General features: G+C 31.2%; 1 protein-coding gene across 1 annotated transcript in view; it reads left to right on the forward strand.

Annotated features, from left to right (window-relative positions):
* LOC105340035 (BLOC-1-related complex subunit 5) overlaps positions 1–20,911 on the forward strand; it is a 122,547-nt gene that overhangs the window by 63,647 nt on the left and 37,989 nt on the right. The window lies entirely within an intron of this gene.

Raw genomic sequence — 20,911 nt, forward strand, 5'->3', positions numbered from 1 at the left:
TTTTATAATAGAAACATATAATCATGTTATCACACAGTATGTAATTGCACTCTGTGGAATCATGTGAACTCGTGGTGGCTCAATTATTGTGGAATTCTTGGGAAACCCTCACCCACGAATTTACACTCACCAACAAATTTATATCCTCGACAAACAAGATTATGTTTTTCCTTCTGAGAATAAATCGATGCATCTACGAAATGACTTCCCCCTGAAGAAGCAACAAAATCTACAATCCATAAAAATGGCCCCCAGGAAATAAATGATTCCGCATTTCAATTAAAAACAAACATTGATTAGATCTTCCTGCAATGACGAAACAAAATCTTGAGTAACGATGCTACCTTTACTATCCAGATGATTAATCATTGACAGATGGGGTTTAAATCCTCATCATTTTTACATAGCAAACTGGATAGTTACTTATTTGTTTGGTTGATTTATAAAAAGAGTGCGGACTAAAGGCAATATTTATCAGCATTGTAGATAAAACTGTTGTTAGTTGATATGGTAGGTAATAATTACATTGATTTTTATGCTTTGAATTTGCGGGTAATCATATTAATATTGAAAGCATGAATAAACACTCAACGAACTCCTCAGCGTTTCAATTTCAAAAGATGATTTTCAATTTCAATTTTTAGGCATTATCCCCTTATACCTCTCTCCGAAAGGTGATAAATCTTACCTCATTATATATCAAATCAAGTGAACATGAACCAATTTATCTTTAAGGTAGTTAAGAGTGTTTAACAACAAGCCGTTAGCATTTCTTATCATCTTATCAGCAGATTTGTAACAACCTCAAAGAGACTTGTTAGATAATCGTATCGTTTAGTGATTTCCGGGTATTTGATAACAATGAGTTATACGTTATCAACGAATACGCAAGCTTTTAAAAAAGGCAGTGTTCTACAATCTGGCAAACATGCTAAATCAATTGAGTTAAAAGACAGACGATGCACCAAGGGTATGACCTGACACCTGCATCGGTTCTTGACACGTTGAAGTATGTTAAAACGCAAAAATGTTTAGCATCACGCAACGGTATTAGAATTATTAAACAAAGTTAAATATCTCTGTTAAAGTAATTTTCGGCCTTGTTTTACAACCCAACGCTCGAGCTCGGAACAATAAATTGCTCAATTTTTTGTTAACTGCAACATACAGGTAAATTTAGTGTGAGGGTCGGAAGCTATTTTTCTCACTGAGCATATTTTTTAACGAAATGCTACCAGTAGTATCTAGCCAATCAGAGATAAGGCTATGTTGATTGACATTTGCCGGTGTACTTAATAGTAGCATACAGTGTAAGGATGAGGCCATAACAATTGCTCCGATAGAGGGGATAAAGTTAGTAGAATATCCGGATGAAATTGTGTAAAATTCTTCTTTCAAAGTTTTTGTAGACTTGTAGAAACAGCGACTATGATACGCTGTCAATTCGGATCATTGACAAACCTTTTACCGTGATAACCAAGGTAAGTTTTTTTTTCATTTTCCAAGTTAAAGGACTTTTTAGGACTAGGATTCTCCCGTCATTATGTACTTTTTCTATCTTATTTTATTTTTTTGCATCAATAAGTTGCCGATTTCCGTTTTATTGCAATCGTTTTGAATGAATTGAATAACCTTAACATGAGATCGAGGAACATGTCGGAAAACACCTGGGAATATATTCAACAATGTTAACATAAGGATAATCTTAACTGCAGAGGTTAACAATTATTGAGGTATATGTAAGATTGTGGACTCTGTCAACTGTAACAAGCTTTGGAGTGAATGACAGGGTTTTTTTCATTGAAATGTTAATGTCCGTCTAAATCAGAAGGAAGAATATTCTAATGCCCTCAATTGTAGTATATTTTCTATAACATTTAGATAACAAAATATTATATCAAAACCCGTTAGATCAGAATCTGTCATTAAATGAAGCAAAAAGTAAGATTTTTAGACTTTAATGAAGGATAAAACATTTGCTAAAGCCTGCCTCAACAGCGTTTTAGTTTTCTATTTTCCGTTTTAGTTTTAATACCGTATTTTTTATGGACCAATGACGCGTCGATAATTGTCGGATCAGTGGGGTTTTTCATTGAAAAATCAGATCTGTTGTTTATCTAAAAGCTGTAAATGTTAAAAAACAAACTGGTAGTTCATTACACACGATGAAAAAAATGCATTCTTCGTTTTTTTAAACAAGCCACCCAAATCTGCAGTGTTTGTTATTGAGAGACATTGATTACTGTCTTGTTAAAAAATGAGCTTCCCAGGGAATGTTTAATAGTGTTATCTTTCATAACTTTTAATGGTGTAAAAATAAATGCCACCCGGCATTACATATGTGTCAGCGTGTGATAACCTGACACCCGAGTCGGTATTTTAATAATGTTGAGGTATGGTTGATAGCATAAATATTTGGCTTCAAATAACTTACTTAGGTTATTAAAACAAAGCTAAAACACATCTGTTAAAGTGATGTACGGCTTTGTTTTACCACCCGATGCTCGTAACAATAAATTATTTTATTATTTACCAACTACAACATACACATGAATGGAATGTGAGGGGCGGGACTTATTTGCTTCTCATTGAGCATATTTTTCAATGAAATTGTATCAATTAGCCAATCAGATACAAGGTTATAATAATCGACATTGCTGGTGTTTTGATAGTTAAACACGGTGCACAAAGAAGAACTCATAATAAAGCCACTTGATTATCGGAATGACACCGTGCAAAATTCTCTGTACAAAGTGATTAAAAACTGGTACACACAGCGACTATAATACGCTATCAATTCGGATTTCAGAGTTGTTGTCATCACTTCGAATGAATTGACAGTAGATTGAGACACACGTTAGAAAACACCTGGGAATATCTTCAACAATGTTAACATAGGGTAATCTGAACTGCAGAGGTTAACCATTATTGAGCTATATGTAAGATTTTGAACTATGTAAGCAGTAATACGCATTTGGGGGAATATGACTGTCAGTGTTTTTTTTTCATTGAAATTTTAAGGTCCGTCAAATCAGACGCAATGATATTCCAATGATATTCCAATGTTCTCAATTGAAGTTTATTTCGTAAAGCATTTGGCCATATGAAGGTTAATGACTGAAAATATTGCTAGTTGGTTAATCTGATAAAATACTGCAAAACTCTCTTTTCGAGCTGTTTAAACATGCTTATAGGTTATAAGAAATCATTATGATTATTAATTAGAAGTGTGACAGAACTTGTTACTTAAAAAAAGGTAAGCCAAATTTCCTTTTCAAATTCAATAGAAACTAGATAGACAACATAGTATGAACTTTAGATATGATAATATACAAAAATAAAATACACAATATCATGAGGCGCCGTTCAAAGAGCACGTTGAATTATAACTCTAAAACGAAATTGTGTTCAGAATCAGCATATGTGGTAACGAAATGCAAACGGGTTCTCCTCATTCCGATTTTACAATTTACAAGCATGCGGCAGCTCTGACACGTACAATCTGAAGTAACATAATATTTTCACAAAACTATTACGACTTTGCAAAATCTTAGAGGCCTAATGGAATGCAAAAATGGCCATCGGCTTAAATTAATTACAAGGTCTCCAATATTTTTGTGGTGCGTTGATTTAAGATCACTTTACAATGGAAAATAGGATCCTTTTTATTGTAGAAATCATTTCAGTCATATTGGTTTACGACGCCTTTATTCAAACTTGTTAAACCACAATTGGAGTATAACATTTAGATCACAAGGTATATCAAAACCCCTTAAATCTGATTTCTGTCACAAAAAGTAGCAAATAGTAAGATCTTTTGACTTAAATGGAGGAAAAAAACATAGCACCCAGAATCAAATAATTTGAAAGTTTTCAAACTTGGTCCAAAAGTCAAAGAAATGTTAAATCCTATACAATTTTTTAACCCTCATAAGATTACAATAATAGAGTCTGACATGTCAATGTATCAGATATGTGTTAATAACAACTCCAGATTAACTCTTAAACCAAGTAACAACCGTCATGGGAAAAATGATATTTGGAGATACATAAGAGCATGTTGCATTTTCTGGCAAATACTAGTACTAAACTAACAGACATACAACTGCTTTTAACGACAAGGTGAGAACAAAGGCAATAATGTATTTTAAGACTCTTCTTTTTCAACAAATATCATGGTGATATAATTATGGACAGATGAAATTAACGCCTTACCCGAATGCTTGTGTACATTTCTTAGACGCTCCTAAGTCTTGGTACTTGCTTAACTATTTTCATTAATTGTACAGCAATTGTGAATGGGTTTTAAAACAATTCACAAAATTCCAAACCAAGTAAACATTTGGCAAGTTAATGAAAAAAACCTTCATCATTTTCATTTAGTTTTCATTGTTTCTTAATATATTGACTAATTGATACTGTAACGCCATAGAATGACATTGATTCACATAATGGTGTACGTGCATCGGGACAGAGAAACGTATGTTATGGTAATTGTAATAACATACGCTTAATTATGAAAGGGTTTTGAAACAATTCACAAAATTCCAAACCAAGTAAACATTTGGCAAGTTAATGAAAAAAAACTTCATCATTTTCATTTAGTTTTCATTGTTTCTTAATATATTGACTAATTGATACTGTAATGCCATAGAATGACATTGATTCACATAATGGTGTACGTGCATCGTGACAGAGAAACGTATGTTATGGTAATTGTAATAACATAAGCTTAATTATGAAAGGGTTTTGAAACAATTCACAAAATTCCAAACCAAGTAAACATTTGGCAAGTTAATGAAAAAAACTTCATCATTTTCATTTAGTTTTCATTGTTTCTTAATATATTGACAAATTGATACTGTAATGCCATAAAATGACATTGATTCACATAATGGTGTACGTGCATCGGGACAGAGAAATGTTATGGTAATTGTAATAACATAAGCTAAATTATGAAACTCTGGTGGTTTGATACATAATTTAAAAAAAATAAAATCTTACAGGGTTACAAACATGCAAAGGTACGGTGGTTTTTTTGTGTTGTATACAAAATACCATCTTGACTACCCAAGGGTTTTCGGTCCACTTTGCTCCCCATAAATCCTTGGCGGATTTCATTACGAAAACTCGGTGATGTGGTGGCGCTATCTAGCGAGGAACTTGAGTTGCGCCCCTTGCATATTTACATTTTAATCGAATTACACAACGAGTTATATACACATCGTGGCATTAATACAACTTGAAAACATGCTGAAAATCGAATATCGGAACATAATAAACAATGCTATTAAATACGAATTTATTAAGTTATAACTTAGAGAAAGCACGAAATGTTTTATTCATATTGTTTTGAAAGAACCTGTACTGGGAGTGAAAAAGTCGACGATTTATATGAAAGCTTTCATGCTTTAAAACCAGGTATCGTTGTGGTGAATATTGCTTACCAAAGCTTCGTGAATGAATAAATGAAAAGTACGCATAAATTTACGTAGAATTTCCAAATGGTATCATTTTGCATGTTTCTGCTAGTATCGGCATACAGGAAATAAAGATGACTGCTTACTATAGTACCTTATAAAATGAATGTTCATAATTCTAAAAAATGACCTAGTTTGAGAACGGCCACCTTTTTTGATGTATTTTTCATAAACTTTAGCATAGCAATGTTTCAGGAAAAAAGGTATTTAAAAAAAAAGAAAGTATTTAAAAATAAATATGAATATAAAAGAATCCTTTTTAAACTTATGGATCTACCTTCAGAAAAAAATAGGTCACTGCCGCTATTTGCCGAACATTTGATATTGTAATAATAAACCCAGACATCTAAATTTTCTTGAACTATGAAAAGTATTTAATAATTCAGATGCGCTTGCATACGCTTGAATTATAAACAAAAGTGCTAAAGTAGCGATCAAAATTAATGAACAGTAAATTTTGACTTACCACACAGTTAATATATAATCCGTAAAATGTAATTTGATCAGCCCTAAACACAACATTCAAGGTCGTATAGGGGTTTAGGGCGAGGTTCGCCACGGGTATACTGTAAATGCTACTACCTTACAATGAACATCAATTGCCTGTGTCTAAAATTTTCTGATTAACAAAGCAAAATTGTCCTAACATGCATTTATGACTTGATTTTTGTCACTTAAGGGTGACGTTTACTCAGAGTGAAAAAAATCACTGATGATAATGAAAAACCATCTATTGTGGGTTATAGACCTACGATTGTAGTGTTGTTTTTCACTTAAAAAATAGGTCAGTGACCCACTTTTTGAATTAGTGGCCATTCATATTTTTGAAAAATCAAAAAATAATCCCGTAAAATGTTGCACTATGATTAAGATTTTCTTAATTGTGCAAATATCACAAATAATCAAATACTTAAACAATGAATTACAGTCTATACATGTTAGTGGCACTAAATACGTACAAAGCATTAAGATTTCAGCAACAATTTAAAAAATATATTTCATACTTCCGAATTTCCTCTATCAGTTTTCAAATCCCTACCAATTTCGGATCCAATTTTTACAAAACACTGAATGATGATAATACAAAACAATTCACAGTATTGAACTACTTGACAATATTCTGTTGGCATGAAATCTATATAAGGTCATTGATCAAATTTTTGAGATATGGTGTCATTTATCGCTTTTAAGCATTTTTCAATATTTTTTCAATTTGTGGGATACAGTTATTTTAATTATTTAGTGATGTAAAACCAAAAGAAAATGTGCAAAATTGTATAGACTAGAACATAAAATCCAAACGTTTAATATCATAGAACTGCCAAAAATGTTATAGCAAGATCTGCAATATTTGTCGAAAGTTTCTCTGTTTGGCTGGAAGTCTATTTTAGTTTAATCATAATTCCCTAATATAGTAAAAATATCGAATGTTATGTCAATAATTATTCATTTCATAGATACTTTTTGTGTTTCGAACACATTTTTGCTAATGATATTGAACTTTCCAACAATCCGAATTTGAGAACTCAAACCCTGAGTAAATAACCCCCTTAAAAGGTTAAGGTACCCTTTAAGTGTTGATGTTATATTTTCAATTTCTATCAAGCACGTTTATTTGCATGTGTAGTGTTTTTTCCACAAAGGATTGATTTTTGTCACCAGGTTTATGAAAAGCATTTGATAGGCTACTTTAACATGTTTGTCGCTATTCTGCAATATTCACAAATTGAAGAAAAGTTCAGAAAAACCAAAAAAATTATCAAGGCAAATGAATTTTTAAAAAAGTGCTTTGTTATTTTTTATAATTTTCTGATGTGTGTTGTATGTTGAAGAAATTGTAACTTGAAAAACATAAGAAATACTTATATAAGTATTCCCGAGACGCTAAATCTGCTGACCAAACTTTGACTCTATATAAATATCAAAGTATTATACACAATATTAATTAAACACAATGATTCTAATTTAATAATTCATAAACGTGAATAAAGTTTTTTTTTCAGTTTTAAAGCAGTGTCATTAAATGATTAATTATTTTAAAGTCAGGAGTAATTGAACATCCTAAATAGTTACATGCATGCTACTTTATCGATTTTAAAAATCTGTTTTGTGATTTTGTCTTTTAATCAATGGCATTCACATTTTACCTGGGGGGTTTTCTCTGAATTGTAGTCATATATCTGGCATCCTTGTTAAATAGGAACCAGAAAGCATACTCTGCTCATAAAAAGGGTGAAGTCATCATACCCTAGAATGAAATTATACCATTAATACTAATATGCTCTATGTCTCGCTTAATTAAACACCCAGTCATTGCATAAAACATATTGAAATCATTCTTACGCAAGTTCTATGGTCGATACAATGACTTTGTCAGCAGTTACACTGTTTCATTAGGACACATGCTGACTGGCGTTTTTCATACTTTTTAGACCATTATTTATACACCGGACTGACTACGATTTTTTCCGTTTTTCACGATCTGTTCAAAGAGCACAGGGCGGGTTTGACCGGGCGGCAGGGAATGTTTACTCCTCCTAGACACCTGATCCCACATCTATCTTTTTAGAGGTCGGTGTTGCCCTGCGTTAAACTGTAGTTCGCTTTATGGATTTTTGAGACTAGTGACAATTTTTATCGTCATTTTTCATTATAGACCGTTGAATCTAGTATATATATATATATATATATATATATATATATATATATATATATATATATATATATATATATATATATATAATCCAAAATGAGTAAAGTTAATCCACACAAGTATTAAATAATAAAAAATAACAGAAAGCCGATTCAAAACTCTACCGGTTTCATTATAAATAATGAAACCGGTAGAGTTTTGAATCGGCTTTCTGTTTTTTTTTTATTATATATATATATATAAGTCGTCCGTTCCAGAAAAAATACATCGGGTAAAGTCACCACAATGATATTAAACATGTATCATCAATACTAATCGACTCTATGTGTCCTGAAGAAGGGACTGGTTGTCCCGAAAATTTGACAATTTCTATTGTTCGTGTCGTTAGCCAATTTTTAGTGCTTTATATATATATATATATATATATATATATATATATATATATATATATATATATATATATATATATATATATATATATATATATATCTCTGCTAATTTTGTCAGTAAAAGATACAGAATATTTGTTTTATCATATTTCTAAAATAAAATCATTAATGCATAACATCAAATGTTAAAATTAAATAGCAAAAATCTAATAAAAAAATGTTGACCTTTGATAAGATAAGATAATTGCTAGGTTGGTGGCTTCAATTGCATTTAGCTAAGACATTTTACAATGTATGTTAAAAAGATGTTTTTAAAAGTAATTTGAAATGTTAAGGAAGAGACATTGTTAAAAGTTACCTGAGATCCTTTTAGAATCTTTCCTGTAATTTAAAGTTAGAGATTTAAGTAGCTGAAAATACACTTAAACGTGTCAAGCCTTTTAGACTTAGTTATGGTTTCAGAAGAAGTTACATACATACATAAAGAACAGAAACTGGTAAGTTCCGAGAGATTCTAAATGTAATAAATGTACAAACTGGTCATTCGGTTCATTGACTTATAACTAACAGAAAATAAAAAGAATGTTTATATAAATCTTTCAATTAAAAAGTCACCTCGAGTTAAAAAAAAAAATCTATGTTTAGTATATCTATTTTTAGAACTCGGTTTTTAGAGCTATTTTTAATCTAAGGTTTCATATTAATCTACGAATTTTAGCTTTTTCGTTGACATTTTATCGTGCAGGAACCACCAAACATTTAAAATTTAATTCGCTTTTATTCATATCAAACATCATATATATAAAAAATATTTTTCCAAGAACAATATCAAGAAAAGTATTTCAGTGTTAATAGCAGTGTTTTAAGATTTCAAATTATATCAAAGTCCAGAGTAATGCTTAAACAACTTGCATAATGGCATATCTCAGATTTTTTTTCAAATTTGAATTGATCTTCCAACTATTCTCAATTAATATGATTGCTCAATTTGCTTTATTTTCTATATTCTATCATACAGCAAGCTAGCTTGAAGATATTGCACAAGTTAGGAATCATCAAGTACGTTCTGTTTGTGGGTATTTAGACCTATCCATATTCCGAAGTCGTCCGTTCCAGAAAAAATACATCGGGTAAAGTCACCACAATGATATTAAACATGTATCATCAATACTAATCGACTTTTTGTCCAGCTTTTGATATTGACCAATTGATAAAGTACCAATTCATTAAATGAAACAACTGTAAGATTATGTGAAATCCAGTAGATATGTATTGGCTGATTTTATTACTAAAAGTCACCGAATATTTGTTTTAATTATAGTTTTTCAATTGAATAAAGACCTTCACTTTTTTATGAACCATTTTAAAGATACAGTTGTATGGGCTCTAAATCTGAATATCAAACTTACATGTGGTTGTATAAATTATGCAAAAGTTAAATGCACTCACATTTATTTTTTTAGCGAAATACTCATTTAAAAAACTCAGTTAAAAATATATGGCTGGACAATGAAGCATAAAAAAGAAATAAAGGCATCTCTGTCATCGTCTTTGAACCATTCTGATAATGTTTGTACAACATATCACATATATTCTCTATGTAAAGATACACCATGATTTCAGAATGGTTGTTTACAGACAATGATAATAAAAGAAAGGAGGATCATACTATATTTTTGGAGGCCACTTCCATCATAGAAATATGGTTTTCATTTGTTTACTTTAAGTCATTTTTTCATGTTTTGAAAGTTGTTTTTTTTTTAATATGAACAAAGACTTCACCGTTTATAATTAATAAGACATGAATACTCCTTCACTTCGTACTACCTCCCTCTGTTATCCCTCATAGTAATGATTATCAACAGTGAGGTAGTTACATTACATAAGCAGTAAAACTAAAATGGAAAATGAAAAATTAGTCTACATTAAAGGAATATTATAATTGGTCTCTTTGTTTACACCGAAGAAATACACCGAATAACAAATTACATGTCGATATAGGCAACACTTCTTGTGTGTTGCAACACAATGAGTTATTGTTTCAGACAGCTTATAAAAAAGAACATCAATTAGAAGTAACAGGTTAGATTTTCGTAACATGATATTTATCGAGAACGATTCTATAACGTAAAAAGTTGGTTGTCAAATCGTAAGAAACAGATATAATTTTATCTTGTACACCAAGCTCACAAGGCGTATTGATTAATTCCTTAGTTGATAACTACAAATGACTAGTAATACAAGCTGCTTTCAAATAATTTATTATGACAGTATCACCCTCGGCTAACTTCCCCAAAAGATGGTAACATTACGCATCACATTACATCATACACCATATATCATACTCTTTAGATAATTAAGTCTGCCTTTAGGCTTCTTCCTATTTCTCCAGCCGATTTTGAGCTTGAGTTAAAAGCGAATTTGTGTTTTGATTAAATTAACCCAATACGTGCTATTAGCAGTACTCAGGCGGAGAAATTTGCTTTGTCTTTACATTTTCTAAATGAACAACACACAGAAAATAAATTTATTTTGCATCGCTTAGACGATTTTTCTTTTGGTGGCACAAGCAATTCTATTGTCTATGAAAATACTCTTAACACATTTTAGTTACTTTGTGAGGATTGAGGTGTACTAATAACAGCTGACAAGAGTGCAGAACCAACTGCAAAACTTGCTTTCTTTGGTACCTTTTTATGACACCAAAAACTATGACCATGGCATTACCATCAGACAAGTTAGATAAGCTGCGACAGGTCAACAAGTCCTTTCTCTCTGTTACATGGTTACATTGCAAGATTTTCAGTCACTCATAGGTCTGCTAAGCTTTGCTTGCAGGGATGTTGTTCTAGGTAAGGCCATCTGCAGACGTCTCATTAACGCCAATTTTGGAACCTCAAAACCCCACCATAGGATTAAGCTTATAAGCAAGCTAAGCAAGTCCTCTTTTTCTGGCAAAATTTTCTCCAGTCAAAGGTGTTTCTGTTATAAAAAATTAGACAGCCAATCCATTTCACTTTTCCAGATAGCCCAGGGGTAGCCAAGAATTTAGTATTTATGTTGGGGGTAAATTGTCATATTGGTCCTGATCTTAGTCTTGCGTTACTTAAAGTGTCATCAGGACATGCCAGTGCTTAAAATATTTCCAGGTATGGTAGCTGTTTCACTGTGATATCATAATGTACAAAACTCAAAACTTCTCTTTTATATTGACAACACTTCAGTTGTTCAAGTTCTCATTATCTTCAAAATCGGAGTCACACATATATTATCAGAAAGCTTGTTTTTACTTTTATTGCAGAACAATATTCAGATAGGAGCTCCATTTATTTTTAAAGGGTTTCCAAACTTTACAATACAAGATAATATTCTTTTTTCGTCTTCTCTCTTTAAGGCGGCCATGATTGTTACATTAGATAGTCATCACAATGTAGGGTAATTTCAAGTCAAGTTGTCAGCCATCAACGGCTATAACTTGATTAATAAAAAATATAGTCATCTTCATTAAAATATAATATTCCATTGTAAGATTTTTAATTTACAATAAATTTAAAATATTCAAATTTAAGTAGGCCTTAAAGGGCCTACATAGCTAGTACTGACCTAGGTCTACGGTTGCATATAGTATATACTAGTATCATAAAGCATAAATCCGTAACGTTAAGAGATACAATAACTTTATTGTTTACTTACGGTATAACCTAATAGCCATATTATAACGTTTATGATACATTAATTTTATTGATATTTCTCTATAACTTTGTTTGCATTTACTTTAAAATAGTAAGTTACTCAGTTCTGTTAACTTCCTAGAAAATGTTGAGGTCTAAAAGAAAGAGCAAGTCACCCTAATTGGTTCTTCAATTATCAAATAGACATCCCTTCACGCTGTCCAACAATTTGGAAACCTACATCTAGACCTTCAGAAACATAATGTCGCAGTACTTTGGCACGGAAAGACTGGTCTGGTCTGGGAGGATGCAGACCCCACAATTACAAGTATCACTCTACAAAGAGGCCACCCAGATTGGTAAGGTTGCCTTGCGGGGGCAAAAGTATTGGGGCCATGCAGTTGCTAAGACTGCAAAAAGTCATGAAATTAATTGTTGTTTACCTACAAACAATTCTGCCAAATACTATATTCATATGGTCCCAGATACTCCCACGAAATCACTACAGACATACGTTATCGAATATTGCCGACGAGACCGCTCGAAAAAGAATTAAGATATCAATAGCCCCATTTATAGACAAGCGTAAGGGCGCCTGCTTAAAGTACCCCGACCCACACCAATGTTCACCAAAATCTTACCGTGATGGTGTTCATTTGTCTGATACTGCACAAAATACATTTTTGAAAACCATACGTGCTGGCCTCCAAAACATACTACATAATAATGTTAAAGTTAATGCTAAATTCCACGCCGAGTAATTCCGCAGTCTTTTTGACATGGCATTCGTGCAAAATTATGACCGGATGTCTTCACGCATTATATCATAGATTTCCATACATTAAGACATATGGCCGAATTTTGCTTAAGCCTGTCCCAGATTCTGTTTACTTCCAGGTCCGTGGCCAATAATCGGGATAATTGACACTTTGTTTGAATTAGACATTGATTGACAGTGAGTCATTGAATACACTGAATAATTGAATATTCTACATTGCAGTTGGTTGATTGTCATAAGTAATTGAGTAATCAATTATATTGATACATTGATTGTCATATTGAGCCATTCACTTGAGCAGAACATTGATTTTACTTTATTGATTTGCATATTGATCGATTGATTGAAATATTGTTTGAATTATTGATTGAGTGATTCATCTTGATTGATTGATTGATTGATTGTTTGGTTCATTGAAGATCTAACATCATAACTACACAAAAGTCGATGATAATCATTTAACTTACTCTATTGCTATATTTGCATACAATTGAATAGTTTATGATGTTCTGATATATTAAAATAAAGTCATGACAGAGACGTTGTTCATCTATTCTATTGAAATAACTCTGTTAAAATGATCAATGGCATTGTTTTACCAACCGACGCTCGTTACAATAAATTGCTCTTTTTCTGCAAACTGCAATAAACAAGGGAATTTAATGTGAGGGGCGGGAGCACATTTTTCAATGAACTGGTATCATCTAACCAATCAGAGATAAGGCTATATTGATCAGCATTGGCTGTTGTACTTAATAGTAGCATACAGTATAAGGATGAGATCATAACTTTTGTTTCGATAGAGGGATTAAGCTAGTTGATTATCCGGATGAAATCGAGCAAAATTCTCTTTTTAAAGTGATTGTAGACAAGTAGAAACTGCGACTATAATAATCAATTCGGATCATTGACACACCTTATATCTTAAAAACCAAGGTAAGTTTTTTTTTCATTTTTCAAGTTAAAGGACTTTTTAGGACTATGATTCTCGCGTCATTATGTAGATTTTCTATTTTATTTATTTTTTTGCATCAATAAGTTACCGATTTCCGGTTGTTGCAATCATTTCGGATGAATGGAATAACATAAACAGGTAATTGAGGCACACGTCAGAAAACACCTGGGAATATCTACAACAACGTTCTCATAGGGTTATCTGATCTGCAGAGATTAGCTATTATTGAGGTATATGTAGGATTGTGGGCTCTGTCAACGCATTTTGATGAATATGGCAGGTTTTTTTTAATTGAAATGTTTCAATTGAAATGGTGTTTCGATGTCCTTAATTGAAGTATATTTTCTAAAAGAGTTTTATGACTAAAAATTTTGCAAGTTGGTTAATCTGCTGAAGAAGTGCGAAACTCTTTTTTGGAGCTGCTTAAAAGTGAGTATAGATTATTAAAAAGTATAATATTTATTAATTTGGAGTTTGTAACTAAGAATAAAGTAAGTAAATATCAGTTTCAAATACAATAGAAACTTGATAGACAACATTAGATTAAACTTTGAATATGAAAAACAAAAAACACGATATCATCAGACTTTTCTTCTGGTATTCATGTGATGATTATACAGGAAAAGTCTATCTCATTTAATCGCGTTTAATCATAACTCTAGAACGAACTGGTGTTCAGAATCCAAATATCACTATGTAACTGGGCTCTCCTCATTCTGATTTTACAATTTAGTAGCATGCAGAAGCTCTGACACGTACAATCTGATGTAACAAAACTATTATGGCCATGCGAATCATTGGAAGTCAATTGGAATGCAAAAATGGCCATCAGCATAAGACAATTACTAGGTCTCCAGTGTTTTTGTGGGACGTTGATTTAAGGTCAAAATACGGTGGAAAGTATGATCCTTCTTATTGTAAAAATTATTCAGGCATATTGGTTTAGATGCCTGCATTCATGCATTTTAAACCACTATCGCCGAAAAAAGGGGGAGTTTGATAACATTTAGGTAACAAAATATTTTATCAAAACCCCCGTAGATCACATTTCCGTCATAAAATGAAGCAAAAAGTTAGATCTTTAGGATAAAACATTTGCTGGAGCCTGCATACACGGCGTGTCAGTTTTCTATTTTCCGTTTGAGTTTTAATATATTTTTATGGACCAATGACGCGTCGATAATATTCTGGACAGCGGGGCCATTCATTTAAAAATCAGATTTTTTTTTATCTTATAGCTGTAAATGTTAAAAAAACAAACTGGTGGTTCATTACACACGATGAAAAAACAAATCCTCCTATAAAGTAAGACTAATAATTTGTCCCACATTATATTAAAAAATAATGCAGCTAAAAACGTACCGATTTGGTAAGAAGTAAATTCTCTACATCTAATAATGAAAAAATAAAGTCAACAACACTATTTTTTAATATTTTTGCGTGTCATGCAACATTTTTAGACTGTCACTTCTTTTTTCACTCATTTCCGCATTCTAAAATTCAAGCATTTCAAATAAGATACTGACAGTTTATTAAAGAATCAGATCTAATCACTTGGGATAGTCCATTTTAACCAGCATGTGATGGGGCCTCGGTGTGAATAATTACCTTTTCCCTTAACATGTGCTTTAAAGGTTACCCGATCTACAGCCTTAAAAATTATTTTTTAATCATTAAGATTTCTTTTGTCATTTAAACTTTAAAAACGAAATTAAACATTTTTTTTTAGATAGAATTCATGCATGGTACAAAGTTTATCGCAGATAAGCCCACAATTAATATAAAGGAATAAATATAAAAACTAAGATCAAAAGAATATATGGTTGTATGGGAGCATCGGTGGCTCGAACCCCTTTACCTACATCTATATGTATCAGGATTCTGTGGATCGACTAAGACAAGCATTTCGTTGAATATAAAAATGCTAGAAAACTAATAAAAGCTGTATTTATAAGAGGCAGATCAATGGTTCGAATATAAAAAAAACCCAGATGATTTAGAATTATCGAACATGGCAGAGTATCGAAGATCGTCAACTTTATGTTTTTACTTTTACATTATACAGAAAAATACATGAATTTTTTGAATTGTGGGTATGTTAACTAGTCGTGTCACATGACTAACTCGACTAATCAGAGATTGCTATTAATTTGATAATAAAGAAAGTGAAATTTTGTTTATCATATACATGTAAATATGTTTATCTTATTATCTTATTTAAAATCGTACACTGTTTACCGATTGTTTAAAGTTTCAAATATCTGTAAATAAAATAAAGTAATAAAATCCGTCCAAGCAAAAATGTCCCAAGTTCACCTTACCTGAAGTATAAACTATATAAAATATAAACACAATATTTCAAATGTACAGCGATACCAAATGTGCTCTTTTACAACAATGTGATCCTGTAAGTGTTTGGGGGATTTAACTAACAACTATCGTAACTAGACGTGTCCTCTCTATCAAGAACAGAACAACCTTTGTTCTGAATAAGTTTCAGGCCGCGATTTGTCTGCGTCTATTCAACAGAAAAAAGCAAAAAAACCAACTCACATCTAACATCAAACAAATCATATAAGAAAGCGTTTATGAACAATGTTTATTGTTTAATTTGCAGACGCTCATATCATTTAAATTGCTAGTAAGCAAATGAAGAAAACATATAAAACGTACTGTACCTGTTTTACAATATTCCATATGTGTATTTTAGTGTCCTACATTTTTATTCGGGGTAATTTAGGTAAAGGGGTTATCAAGGAGTAGCTTTAATACCAGAACAACTATTTGTTATTTTTTGTTAATTTTTATCTGAATAGTATAATAGTCATTATATTGTTTGTACAAATATTCGAACCTGATAATGACATTTTTTGTGTTTAAGATTGTTTTTTTTTCTAAAATTGGGTATAAAGATCATTTTTAGAGACGTTCTCTTAAAGGAGTATCTGTAAATTGTAAATATAACAAAATTTTCTACATTTTATCTCTGAGTGGTATATTTGCTATACATTGGATATTTGTTTTTTTTTTATAGTTGAGACAACTTTCAGAGAATAAAAGGAAGTTGATGATTTCAAGTGCATGGAATTGGACTGTATATAGACCTGTTTCGAATTGTATTTTGTTAGCAATAAAATCATTTGGACAAATTATTACCCTTGCTTTATAAAGAGTCATAAAAGAATTCAAGAACAAATTACAGGAAGTGAACATGAAAAAATTAATTGTTGCTTAATAAATTTTTAAAGCCTTTTGAAACTTAAAAATGAGTTCTGTAACCTTAAAGTTTTCGTTTATTTGTATCATGAGCTTTTATCAATTTAACACACTCTATGAAAGGTTTATGGAAGTAAGCTATTTTACCCCAGCATGCATCTGTTCTCTGACGTAGATAAGCCACATTGCTGATGGTGACTGTGTCAATGATAGAACTGGGTCGTTATTTATTCAGAGTTGATAAAAATTACAAAGAAAAATCATATCTGGATGTGCAGCAAAATTTTGTTCTACCATGAGAGGACAAGGATTCAGTATATTTCTATAACTAAACCTTAGGTAATTATACATGGTTTGTGCAAAAAATGAATAGATAATTTGTAAAATATGAGACAATGGCCTTCAAGATGTTTGTACGGAAATGTGGCAGCCAGTGTGTACATAAATAAAATGCTTTTGGTAGATTTCAAATGAATATAAAAATGAAATTTCATTTTCTTCGTGGGGTTTCTAACCGTTATTGTTTTTTTTTATATCTAAATGCCGTAGAAATCTTTCTGTCTTATTTGTTTTTATCTTACATTAAATCTTGATGATACGTATGCCGGTTCCGTTTGTGCTGTCAGAAGAATAACAGAACTAAGTCACATCTTAAAAACAGGATGCTCAGCAATGCATCTTGTGTGTTTATATATGGTAGGAATGCTTCATTCTGAGATCCAAAATCTCCCACCATAAACCCTGTTTTAAAATGACAACTCTTTACATCAATTTCAAGTTTCAATTTACATTTTGATAATGACATTTTATCTCTGTTACTAAGCATGTGTAAAATGCAATGTGTTTCACTGACGTCAGCATCTGTGCTGCCCTCTCCTAGATGCTAAGAGATAACCCAGCAGGGAGGTTATGATTTTAACAATATGGCAGCGCTCATGAATTGCAAGAATTGGTCATTCTGAGTGATATATCTTCTTAAGGAGAAAAGATTTGTCTAAAAGACTTTCAGATAACATGCATTGCATACATCAAACAGACATATTTGAACCCTTGATGATTTTTTCATGTTCACTTCCTTAAAGGGTTTTAATAAAATGAATGGAACTGTATTTATTTAATAAATTTGCATTCTATTCTAAATGATGTAAAATTATATAACCTTTGATATTTTTCCCCATGATAATTCAAGCAAAATTTGAGGTTTAGATGATTACCAAAAATGTATATCAGCAATGGTTTGGACAAGTTCTTGTCTTTTTAACAGTTATTTATAAACTTTACGACAAATTCATCGTTAACATTCGTTAAGATCACTGCACGATCTACAGCAGTATATGTTTGTTTATGTTTGTAATATGCACGACAATACTTGGTACAACATGATAACATACATTATAATCAGAATTTTAGTCCTCAGAATATTAATATGTTTGGAGCATGCAACTTTTTACTAGGACACACAGTTTGCTATTTTTTTTACATAGAAAAAATATTTCTAACAGTCATTTACTATTAAGTCACGACTTCGGGTGGGTAGAAATACTGTAATCTGCTGAGCATGAATTAGCATTGACACTGCGGCTCTACCAAAATCCTTGTAGATATTCGGAAGGCACAAAATGAAACACAGTGAAGGATGATGATATCAGAAAAAAACTCGTTGTCAGCTCCTTTGAAGGATAAAATGTTTTTTTCTGGATTTATATTTTTTCAAAATTTACAGAAGCATATAATTAACGTGTTAGAACTGCGTTAAGTTTTCTTTTGTTACCAGAAGCAATTAATATTGGTTGATTGAAAAAAGTACTCGTACCATATGAAAACATGATAGTCTAGTAGTTATATTCAATTTGACTATAGTAAAAAAAAATGCACTAATACACGATTGGTAGTAATTTTGCATGCTATTATATTATTTCATTCCCAAATGCAAGGATACGCTATCTTTATGAGTTATTTTGCATCCATTTGTTAACCGTTCAGGCACGCATCATCAAAAAGGGAGAGGGGGTGGCTGCCTGCCCCTCCCACTTTTTTAGCAGCAGACAGTTTTTTTTTCAAATGTAATAAATAGATTCTGAAGAAAAAAAGTTCAATTAAAATTAACCAACGCACGACGATTTTCATGTTTATGTGAATGTTACCCCTTTTCTTGTTTTTGCTTACCAAAATCTTTCGGATGAGTTCCTCCTTTCAGAGCCAATGCTACGTGCCTTCAGTTCGCGATGAAATAATCTGTCTGACTTTTTTTTAATAAAAAAGAATATTATAGTACAATCATATTTTATTTGTACGTAAAAGATAAAAACTGCTATTAACATCTTCACCAAATGTTTTCAATCGACAATGATTATTGGTTTATTGCAGTGTTTAACCTAAGTGCTTTAACAGATCCATTGAGTAAATAGTTAAATGTTTCCATAAATTTTATGTTATCTCGATCAAATGGAATTATTGTTCAATAATCTATGGACTCAATTTAAAGCTAGTTTGTTAATACCTTTATATTTCTATATCATCTTCTTGAATTACATTTTAAGCTTATGTGTTAAGTAAATTATAATTTAAATATTGTTTTCTTTTTTTCTCGATGTCAACAATTTAACACTGTATGTAACTAATTAAAATGCCCAGTTAAAATTGAGAATATCATAATCATACAATTTGATAAATGAAGTAATAAAGTATCAGAAAGACACGTAAAGTAGGTTTATAACACATTTGGCCATAAGTAAAGTATGTATCTCACCAGCTTGTAATATATCAACATATTTATTGAAAAAGCGTATGGGCGTGATTTCTATTCCTGACAAATTAAATTTATTATGCAAACATTTTGACACTTATTCGTACATGTATTTACTGATTACTTATTGTTTGATAAAAACATTGCTTTTTTAGTTTTGCATATGATATATTAATATATACAAGCCTTAGTGATTAAGAAAAGTACTGGTCTATAATTATTACATGTAAAATGCTACATCTGTAAGCACTATCACAAACACTATCTAATAAGTTCTGAATGCAAGCAAGAATATAATTGAATAATTGGTGAGTCATTTTAATCAAATATATGTAATTTAAATATTATTTAACTAAAGATAAATTTAATGAGTGAATGTAGAGAAAGAGAGTATTTTAGTAATATCATAATTGTATATGATTATAGATCACCTAGATGTCCATGTGGAAAGATTTATTTGATACACAAATACGACAATAAATATCCAAAGCCTCATATCCACAAAAGGCCTTGGAGTTCTTAATTGTTCCCAAATGTAGCCCAGAATATATCAGCTACCCCTTGACATATGTATTAATTATTTTGCGAGTATGTCACTTTCATTTCTATTTGTGCGATAAATGTTGAGGAATTTATCCCGCATTTTAAAAATGTTAGAGCTTTTTTTAAAATGAAAACGTTCAGCAACATAACCATATAAATCAACTTTATATCATTCATTTGGGTTATCTTCTCTTTGTCTATCAAATCTAAAACATTGCAAAAGAAGGAGAATAGGGAAACAGTACAGTTCATATTGCAATAAAAGTTCAGAGCAAACCTTTTACTGATACTTAAAACTTAAATAGTAAACACAATATTTTAAATGATCAGAAGGCAAAAATGTTATTCTAAATGAATAGGTTATTTCATTGCAATTGAACAAAATCTGATAAATGTTTAGGATTTCACTTTCGGTCAATCAATTATAAACGCATGTCATTATTACTTATTTCAATTACCAAAGATAAGATTTTTTAACTA

The sequence above is a fragment of the Magallana gigas genome, chromosome 9 (genome assembly GCF_963853765.1).
Source record: "Magallana gigas chromosome 9, xbMagGiga1.1, whole genome shotgun sequence".
Lineage (NCBI taxonomy): Eukaryota > Metazoa > Mollusca > Bivalvia > Ostreida > Ostreidae > Magallana > Magallana gigas.